Source organism: Prunus persica, chromosome G1 (assembly GCF_000346465.2).
Source record: "Prunus persica cultivar Lovell chromosome G1, Prunus_persica_NCBIv2, whole genome shotgun sequence".
NCBI lineage: Eukaryota > Viridiplantae > Streptophyta > Magnoliopsida > Rosales > Rosaceae > Prunus > Prunus persica.
Genome location: NC_034009.1, coordinates 33,672,324 through 33,681,348, shown reverse-complemented (window position 1 = coordinate 33,681,348; position 9,025 = coordinate 33,672,324).

Genomic DNA, 9,025 nt, shown 5'->3' with positions numbered 1-9,025 from the left:
ATCTTAGAATAGCTGAATGCATGGCTGAGATACAATATGATGCTTGTGTGTATCCAGCTAAGGGAAACTATCATGTAGTACTCGCTGTGTGTGTTTATGTCAAGATAAGAATAATATACTTTCTCTCTCTGGATTCTCAACGAGAGAGAAACAGAGCATTTCTTCAATCTGCATTTTTTCTCATTTCTTCTATTCTTCTCATTTCGTCTTCAGCATTTCATAACCCAGCAAGAATACAAAAACACTAACATGGTATCAGAGCCAGGTTCGTTCTATTGAGTGGCGTTCTAAATCTGTGCAATCGAGCTACATCAGATGGTAACCATATTCAAGTCATATGGGTTGTGGAATCTAGTTGAAAAGGGAATTCCAATCCCTAATTCGAAGAAGAAGAAGACAACTGAGGAAGCTTCAGAAGATGACGATGATAGAAAAATGGCAGCCATCTTCATGAAGGATGCGAAGGCTCTGGGCATCATTCAAAATGCTGTTTCTGACCAAATCTTCCCCCGTATTGCTAATGCTGACTCTGCTAAGATGGCATGGGAGCTGCTGTATGGAGAATATCACGGCGGTGACCACGTGAGATCGGTAAAACTCCAAAACCTCATACGTGAATTTGAATACACTAGAATGCGTGACAATAAATCCTTATATGTTTATCTTACTCGGTTGAATGAGCTGATTAACCAGATGCAAACCTTTGGTGAGACTCTCTCTAATGAGAGGCTTGTCCAAAAGGTTCTGATCAGTCTGAGTAAGGTTTATGATCCTATCTGTCTGGTGATTGAGAATACAAAAAGTCTAGAAACTGTAGAACTGCAGGAGGTTATTGTAATATTGAAGAGTCAAGAACAACGTTTTGAGCTGCATAATGTTGATACAGATGAGAAGGCATTTGCCTCAAAGAACAACGTCTTACGATCTAATTATGTAATAACCTCAAAAATAATACTTGGTTTTATTATTTTTGTGAAAAATCTTATAAGTTGTATGACTTTATTGGGTGTTTTATGAATTTAGTTTGATGTGAAAATATTGGAATTAAGTGAGTTTAATCTCAAATTTGGATTGAAATGCCCTTATGATTAAGTTTATGATTTTTTTTAAATGAAGTAGGGCCCGTTTAGGCCCGACCCGATAGGCTTTCTTAAGCCCAGCTCATGGGTCGGGCTTGGGCTTTGAATTTTCTAAAAAAATCCGACCCGATCAGACCCGATATTTTCTCTCTCATCTTTAAAGCCCGGCCCGACCCAGCCCAAACCCATTAAATTTGGTTGACGAGCCCTAAATGCAACTGCTCATCTGGTCGCATCACATATATCTCGTGTGGGTGGGAAGTTTAAATGGAATCAACTTTGGCCTGAGTGGTTGTTTGACACTCTTGCTGCTGACGTAAACATTACAGTTCGGCTTTAATAAATTTCTTCCATCGTTTGACCCCAAAAAAAAGAAAAAAAAAAGGAAAAAAAAAAAGAAAAAGGCTTAGATTAGATAGATAAAGAAAAGAAGACGAGAAAAAGATGGAAATTGTTGGTCAGATGAGATTCAGATGAGATGGCCTGTGTTTAAGTAATAAAAACAGGCAGCTAGGCCTGTGTCCGTGGTCTAAATCGGCTTCTAAGCCCACACAGTATCTTGAGCCTCAATAGCTGGACCCATAACAAGTTTGCTGGTGATGAGCTATTTGGGCTTCAAACTAGGCCACACATTTCTGTTTAAAAATATATATAGTTGGGCTTTTATTTAATTTGTAGGGGGTTATTATAGGGAAAACATGTTGAGGAGATGATGAATGAGATTGGCGGTTGTTGGAGGCCTAAAATATCTACAAGTTTAGTACGGCAAACCAAACACTGCTCCCTCACCGGCACTGCTTAGTTAATGAGGAATTCGATAATTCATATGTTAGCTGTCAGCCCTTTAATACAGACACTTTGGTCGGCCAAAATGTCCCACTCTAGCTCTAGACTCTGCTCTATATATAGCCTATAGGAGGTGCATGCACAAAATCACTACCTAATAAAACTCTCCGTTTCTTTCTCAGTGCATGCCTGCCTGCCTCATGTGACAGAGAGAGAGAGAGAGAGAGAGAGAGAGAGACTTTGAAATTGAATGTGGACCGGGCGCATGTGAACCACAAACGTGCAATTACAGTAGCTATCAAGCCAAGATTACAAGGCTCATGTCTGACTCCATCATGATTCATGCCCATTTATCATCTCTTCAGACTCAGACTGAGGGCCATCCTCCAAAACGCAAAATAACAAGTGATGAGAGAGAAGCTGACAATTTATGAGGTTGAGAACATTGTGAATGAATGGGACGAGCTTTGGATCTCCACATCTAATAAATTGGACCACTTAGCTCTTTATTTTCATGCTTGCTTCTACTTTATAAATTGGACCACATTTGTTTATTTTTTTTAGTAAAGAAATAGTTCACACGCACAATAAGGACAATATTAGGGTTTTTACTTTTTACAGTCATCATCATCATCACAGCATTAGGCGTGGCAACAAACAAACAAACAACAAAACAGTAGTAGTGGAAAACAAGAATGAATTGAATACGTATAGAAGAAGAATATCAGTTTAACTTGTGTGTTTCCAAAACAGGAAGTTTAACGAACTCTGTAAGAATTCCCTCATGCTCGTGGATGCTCGTGGATGCTCATGGGTCACGTGCTCATTCTCCAAAACATTACACAAAAGAAGAAAAGTTGTTACTTCATTCACTCTCACTCCATCAAACAACCACATTTCCCAGAAGAAGAAAAAGCATCATACTATTACATTACTAATGCATTATATATTAATTCTTTTCGACATATATATTCAGAATTATATTTCTCTCTCTTTCTTCTTATTTTTTCTGTTTTGGGTTTGTCGTTACTTTACTTTTAGCATGTAGGATGGATGAATTAATGTAGCTATAGGAGGAAGGGACTCTGTAGAGGTAAAGATTGCCTCTCTTAATGATGGATTACCGAAAGCAAAGATAGCTATAATCATTCCCCATTATCACTAATATCTATTAGTGAAGAAAACAAGGAAATTTACTTGGCACTTTTCCGGCAAAAGTGATTTATTAAATATAATTTTAATAATGACTTATGCAGAAGCAGCCAAAACCCCATGAATTGTATGTTGTTGCTTTCAAATGATAAAATGAATGAATAATTGTTCTGAACAACAGCTAGCAAAATAATAAGTCATTCGTTCTCATTGATAAACATGAGTAAATTATGATTTGCATTGCTTAATTAATGGGTTTGGATAGATTCATTTACCTGAAAAAAAGAAAAGCGGAAAGAAGAGAGAGAGAGAGAGAGAGAGAGAGAGAGAGAGAGGGGGGGAAAGGAACAGTAGTAGCTAGTAGCTAAGCTAGCAGAGAAAGTTTGTAGGTTGGCTGACACACAGTCACTGCATAAAATGACTGATGACATGATGGTGTTGTTCTTGTGAAGCCTCAGACAGAGCCGCCGCCTCCTCCTCCTCCTGAGGCAGTATTCAGTAACTAACAGGCCAACAACTGTTATGTCATGATGGGCCCATTGATTCTTAATCTTCCCTAAGCCATGGCCCAGCTTGTATCCTATCAGGTTAGTTTTGGGTGTCAAATCGAAGATGCCCTAAACCAACCGCGACTTAGAATTCCCAACATATTATTTCTTTTGTTTTCTTTCTAGAAGGGTTTAAATTAAATAGATAAAATGCCATAGAAACAAACAGCCTAGTAGTCTACCTACTTTCGCCTTCATCCAAGTCTAGTAATGCATGATCAGTCAATTTTGTAGAGAGAAAATGGATGACACTGTTGTTGGCGTTACTCTCCTACGCACGCTAACTATATGCAAATTAAGACATAATAACAAGAAGCAATATGATCAGAACCCATAGAGATTTTCCTCTGACAAAAGAAAGAAAAAAGTAAATGTAAATGATGATGATGATTATGATGCTGATGATCACTCTGGGGAAAAGCTACAAAAGAAAAGAAAAGCAGTGCGGATAGGTGACTTGTAGAAGTACCAAAGGCAAATCGAATCCAAGGAAAGAAAAACTCAATTACTTTGGCATAGGAATTGAAAAGTGTGGGTATATGGTAATGGGAAGGTGGTCTAAAGCTGTCTGTCTCTGTCTGTCTTGTGCATTCTATTCTATTCTATTCTTACTAGTTACTATTACAGCTACTACGTATGCACCCAAATGCCATTCCTACTCTACTACTAACCTATTCACAAAATTCTTTCGTACCAACAAAGCAAAGGTAGCAAAATTCTCTATTCCCACAAAGCATTCAATTATAAATATTAAATATATTATGAATGATCAAAAAACACCACCATGTTAGCAATCATTCTCGTCACCTCAAACACCACTATAACCCAACCCAACCCAACCCAACGTTTTTTTCAATATGAATTTAAAAAAAAACCCTCTATTTTATGGAATTTGAAGGCTGTAAAACACCACAACATTGGTAATACAAATGAATGATGATGATATGTATAATGCTTACGTACGTGCGAGGTGTGCATTGCGTTGCAACTTTTATAAAATAAAATTTTAATACCTAATTAAGATATTCCCCGTATTATGAAGATAGAGTTTTTGTAACTTTTTATGATGTGGTTCATTTATTTAAAAATCTCGAAATGGTTGAAGAGACTATTAAAGATACTCTAATAATAATAATAATAATAATAATAATAATAATAATAATAATAATAATAATAATAATAATACTGTTGTATTGGCAATTCAATACCTCTTATATTAATATATTCATGCGTGTGTGTGAGCTTGAGCCATGTAAAGAATAACATTTCACCCTTTCTCACTTCCAACTCGCAAGACCCATTGGTTGGTGGATGCCTCTTTTTAAAATTTCCCTCCTTCCCAAATCTGGGATTGCAATGCAATGCAAGCCTGTTTAAACTTTGACTGCTTCAGAAGAAAGATAAATTAAATTAATTGAACAAGGGACGAATATATATACATTATTCTGTTTGTTTAATAAATAATATGGCAGGCAGGCAGGTGATATGAAGTATCTCTTTGACATGCAAAGTCACCATCGCACCAATATTTGGTATAAAGCGAGTATTCTAATTGGGGATGCATGCGCCTGTTCCTATCGTTTGTAGCTGGCAATGGAATTTATTTCACAATTCCATATATAGTTAATAGTTGGCACCTGGCACCGTGGAAGCATCTGTTTTTCTACTTTATCCTCCTCCTCCTCCTCTCTTCCCTTTACCCCCACCATGCCACCACCTACAAATCATATAACATCTTAGTTAGGGGTGGCAATTTCGGATACGATCCGATACACGACTCGAAACCCGCACGAGAAATTAGCGACGATAAAAAAACAGGTCAATTTCGGGTCAACCCGTTCTGACCCGTTTAATAAACGGGTGGGTTTCGGGTCAACCCGCTAACCCGCTATAATACCTATCTAACCCGTTTATTAAACGGGTCGTGTCAACCCGTGTACAACCCGTCAACCCGTCTCTTCTCCTCTTTGTTTTTTTTTTCCTTCTTTCTTCTCCTCTTTTTTTTTTCCTCTCTTTTCCTTTCCTCTTCTCTCTTTTTTTTTTCCTTCTCTTCAGTTTTCTCTCATCTCTCTTTTTTCTTTCTTACTTTCCTTCAATCTTCTCTCCTCTCTCTCTCTCTCTCTCTCTATTTTTTTCTTTCTTTAGCTTCTCTCTTCTCTCCTCTCTCTATCTTTTTTTTTTCTTTCTTTTCCTTATATTTTCTCTACTCTCTCTGTTTTTTTTTAATTAAAATTTTTTCGGTTGTGAGTTTTGTAACATGCATGTTATTCTTTATAAACCCGTTACACGACTCGAAACCCGCACGATAAAAGACGACCCGAACCCGACACGACACGTTTATTAAATGGGTTGGGTTCGAGTTGAGCATTCTTGACACGTTTATTATCCCGACACGACACGAACCCGACACGACACGACCCATTGCCAGCCCTAATCTTAGTCGAGTTTTGTGTCAAAATGACAGCTAAACCACTGCTGTTATAAATTATTTACACCAAACACACCCATTTTTTCCCATTTATAGATGTAGATTTGGAGTGCATCAATCAAGTACTTCGGCAAAAGTCAATTGCCCAAATATTCTATTTGTGTACATAATCATATTTTAATTAACATAAACCTGAATAAAATTGTCAGTGGCTTGGGGACAAACGAAGGAAGGGTCAGGCTGTTGACAAATGCGCAGGCATGACATGACTTGGAATGGATTGTTCTGGTCTGGTATTAGCAAAACTCTGGTTGTCTTGTAAGTCTTTGTATTGTATATCATCCCGCTAATGACTCTTATTAATTGTTGGTGTCGTTGATTAATTAACCGTGGATATGTTCCTTTAATTTGGATTGGTCGACCAAATGGACTTCTTAATTAGAGAGACTTCTTAATTTCCAATGCATGCATTTTATAAAATCTAATCTAATGCCTCATTGGTGTTTTCAGTAATCTGCATCTCATCTATATCAAATATCACTTAAAAGGAATATAAACTGCACAATAAAATATATCTAACTTCAAATACTCAAAAGTCAAAACCTTCCAATTTCCAATATATATACACTAGGGTAGTTCGGTTTCGTTACCATATATAATATTATTATACAACTAAATGCACACATAAACAAACAACTCCCACCTTCATATGTCACGTACTCATATTTGAAGGGAGTTGAGGTTTCATTCTAAAGTCAATTAGCAATGGAGGGAGTAGCTCAACTCCTTATAAATCCTTATAAGGTTTTAAAACTTTTCAATATGAGATTTTTTACTTTCACATTCTCACAATACTATCGTAGGTATTCTATAATTTCTCAATGTTTGGTTGATAGGTATTGTTAAAGTGATAAATTTTCAATAAAATTACTATTTTTCGAATGTTGGATCTTGAGTCCTAACATATTCCCATTATATAGTGTTTGGAATAACAACATTGAAATCGAGATAATAAGGAAATAGTTTTGAACATTTCAATATCAAACTATGTTTTGAGCATTTTACCTATAACATAATGATGATGTAGGAAAACAACGAACGCATGTGAAAAAAACAGAAAAAAGGTACTGGAAAGTTTTATCTCCTTTTCTTTTTCCTTATTTAGAAAACTATAAGTAGGAACAATTTTGAAACCATATCCAGTGGACTACCAACCAAAATTAAAAAAAAAAAACTCATATTCTTCAATACGTATTTTTCCCATAAAAAGAAAAGAATACTACTTTAGATTCTCCATCCTCTAATCACAAACTTGACTGGTTCAAATGTATCCATAACCACCTTAGATTCTTATACAGTTATTTTAGTTATCCATATTTAAAAAGGAAAAAAAAAAAAAAACAGAAACAGTATATACATTGAGTACATTGTGATGGCTGTTCATGATTCGTGATCTTTAGTTAATTGTATTTTCTCCAACTACAAGAAAAAATGATATCGGATTAAACCCTGTCCTGTGTGATGATTTAAGGGAAAGGAACAGAAGCTGTTACTCTACTCTGTGTCTGTACTTTGACCGTTGAAAATTAGCCAAAGAGGCAAACAGAAAACAACCCTCCTAAATTTTCTTACAGATATATTATATATACTTGGGTTTTTACTTGCTGAGTTGCTACAGAAAGAAAACAACTGCAGAAATTTTATAAAAAAGGAAAAAACAAAAACATGTGAAGAAGTAGTTGGTAGGTAGGTATTCGTGGAGTCCACAAGAGAACGGAGAGGATAATCTTGGTTTTAATTTTGGGTTTGTCGTTTTAATAATCTTGTTGGGATGTTTTGTTTTTGTATTGTAGGAAGCTTGGACTTGGGTTTGGTAAGTTTTGTGTATTACAGAATATTGACTGTCGTCATTGGAAGCTAAAATTAATAATTTAATTAAGGGCTGCCGACGCTGTCAATTTCGGCAATTAAGGCCTAAGTAGTCGGGTTATATGAAACGCGGTCGCTCTCTATCAACACGTGTCCTAGCCTATCTGAGGTGGGAGAGAGAGAGAGAGAGAGAGTCAGTGGTCCTTACCTGATAAAAAGCCTAAAGCTTGTCTACGACAATGGAAGGCTGAAACGTGTGGTGCGTGGGGACCACGTGTCTTTTTCCGCCTCGTTTTCATTGGATGCTGCTGCTCCACCATGCACTGTAGAGACGCTCTCGGCCTCTTTATGGGCCTTATCTCTACGCGCTTCGGTGTGCTTGTAGACCCACTCGCTCAATTTTGGGGTCCATATTAAGTAAGCAGCGAGTTTGGGCGGTTGAGTTTGGATAAATTTCACTTGCAAATTGTAATTAAATTAACAAGTCATTAAACGGTGTGATTTGGCTACAAAATTATTCATTAGTATACAATATCACTGGTCATATGATACGTATGTTGTAGAGTACGAGTATGCCTTTTTATTTGAGAGAGAGAGGGAAGAAAAGAAAGACTAAGAGCATGGGAGGCCCTAGGCACAAGCACATAAGGCGGTCGCCTAGGGCCCTCCTACCCCAATTTATATAATACCATATATACATATCAATATTATTTAAAAAAACTATAATATATAAATATTATGTTAGTTCCAAATCAATTATTGTAAATATAAAAAAATTTACCTAATCATTCAATTCAAAACTAAAAGAGGAAATTCAATAAAGGCCCACTAATTGTAAAAATAAAAAACTTGCCCAATTACTTTCAAAATTAAAAAGAGGAAACTCAATAAAAACCCAATTATTTTTTAAAACTTATAGCTGAAATGAATTAACCTAGTTGAATCAATTAGGAAATTGAAAAAGATATGGTAGAAAAACTTGATTATGTAAAATTAATTGAAACTTTTGAATGGAAAATGCAATACGAGTGATATTTAATGATGTTTTGATGCATTTTTTAAAGTTATTGTGTAAATTACATATTAATTATTTCTTTTTTTAACTTACTAAAGAAAAAAAAATCATATAAATATACATATAGAGTAGAAGGTCCTATTTAGGA